This window comes from Chinchilla lanigera, unplaced genomic scaffold, assembly GCF_000276665.1.
Source record: "Chinchilla lanigera isolate Chin_1 unplaced genomic scaffold, ChiLan1.0 scaffold00092, whole genome shotgun sequence".
Classification (NCBI taxonomy): domain Eukaryota; kingdom Metazoa; phylum Chordata; class Mammalia; order Rodentia; family Chinchillidae; genus Chinchilla; species Chinchilla lanigera.
Genome location: NW_004955493.1, coordinates 207,800 through 209,600, shown reverse-complemented (window position 1 = coordinate 209,600; position 1,801 = coordinate 207,800). Strand labels below are relative to the sequence as shown.

Genomic DNA, 1,801 nt, shown 5'->3' with positions numbered 1-1,801 from the left:
CATTTTGGACTGGTAAGTCACACTGTAAGCTGTAAAAGAGCTGGAAGAAAGAGGGTTGCTAAAAGAGCACTTGAATTTTTAATTCTAGTCATCTAATTCCAGCTTCAGCAGTGAAAAACTTAAGGGAGACAGCAGCCGAGTCATTTCTCAGGGGTCAAGAGACAGAATGTTTCTGTATGATGAATTACATTTTTGTAATTTAAAAAATTTCCTCCACTCTGGAAACAAAGATTGTCCTAAATTTGAGGTCATATTCAACTGTGGCCAATGTGGTTAAAAAAATAAAAAGCTCCTATTGGGAAAAAGCAATATGCTCTTCAGAGACTGTGATGAGTTACAGGCTGGAGTCCTGGGGCAGAGATGGTCAGAGATCAGCTGAGAGAAGCAGCAGGCCCCATCTATAAAATGGCTCAGCAGACATCAGAAAAACCTGGTCACCAAGCCAGTCCTTGCTGTAAAAAATACAGCTGTTGACTAAACAGTTACTGTCCAGTCCTTCTCAGTGATGCAAGACTTCAGTTGAAGGAGCGGATTTAGAGAAGGTAGATTCTACCTTAAATGACTGAACTTGGGGGTTTTATTGTCCATGAGAGAAAATAGAGGGGAAATACTATTAAAAATAAAACAGATTATAAAGAAGGTTTGACAGTAAATTGACAATGTTATTGTGTAACACTATATGCATCTTCGCAAAGGAGGCCAGACACATAACATTGTATTTAGGTAAGATCCCTGGCACACAGAAGATACTCAAAAGTTGCCTGGAAATTAAATGGACTTCAATCATGGAGAAGGCTAGGTGAGAAGGGTGCTTTCTACATTCAGTAGAGCAAGGCAAAAATTGCACATTAAAATCACCTTGCGGGGCTGGGGATTTAGCTCAGCGGCGCAGCGCCTGCCTGGCAAGCGCGAGGTCATGGATCCGATTCCCGGTACTGGAAAAAAAACCAAACCAAAACAAAAAAATAAAATCACCTTGAGTCACTCAGGAAGGGACTGTCATGGAGATGGGCAAGCTATGTCCCACTTGGTTCAGCCCAGCCAGTTTTTCCTCCACTACAGGAATAAATCACTACCTCACTGGCTGACCAGATGAAGGGGTTGGCTTGAGTTCACAGAACCTACATTGCATGGACAATACTTTAAATAGCAGAATCACCTCCGGGCATGGAGATGCTTCTGTGGTGAGACTGCTGGAAGGAGAATGACCATAAGGAATGGCAGATTCCTATCTCCCTATTCAAGCTAAGCTGGAATAAATGCTCACTGAGTGGCCAACAAACCTGCCAGCACATTTACTTTTTTCTGTCTTCACCAAAGACCTATAGCTGCATTTGCATTAAATATGTACATGCTATGACTCCACTGATACAATAGCATTTTTTTCTCCAAGTCTTCCCCAAACCCCACAATACTTACCTTGAGTATAATAAAATCTGCTCCTGCTCACACAGGCAGCTTCCCTTTGCTGCTTCTGGAGGTCAAAAGCTCAATTGAAAAAGAACACAGAGACCAAAATTGATAGAGATTTGTCTTTACTGGCAATACCCACTCTCTCTGAAGTTAAGATGTAATAACATTGATATGCAAATAATTTGCCAAGGATTCTCACCTTTATTTGCCCCACTTCTGTTTAGACATAATTTGAAAACCACCTCAGACCTTGCACTTTTCAGTTATGTTGAAGTAAAATACAATGAATGCAGTATGAGTTTCAAGGAGGTTTTTTCAGATGCCAAGTCATCCTAGGTAACCACAGGCTTTAAGGTAAGATGAACATACACATTTACTAAGGCATGCA

At 41.1% G+C, this 1,801-nt stretch overlaps 1 protein-coding gene across 1 annotated transcript in view; it reads right to left on the bottom strand.

Moving 5' to 3' along the window:
• Positions 1 to 1,518: 1,518 nt before the first annotated feature.
• Lyrm1 (LYR motif containing 1) overlaps positions 1,519 to 1,801 on the bottom strand; it is a gene marked incomplete in the record, with an annotated part of 21,533 nt that continues 21,250 nt past the window's right edge. Inside the window, 1 exon segment of the mRNA XM_005405038.2 lies at positions 1,519 to 1,801.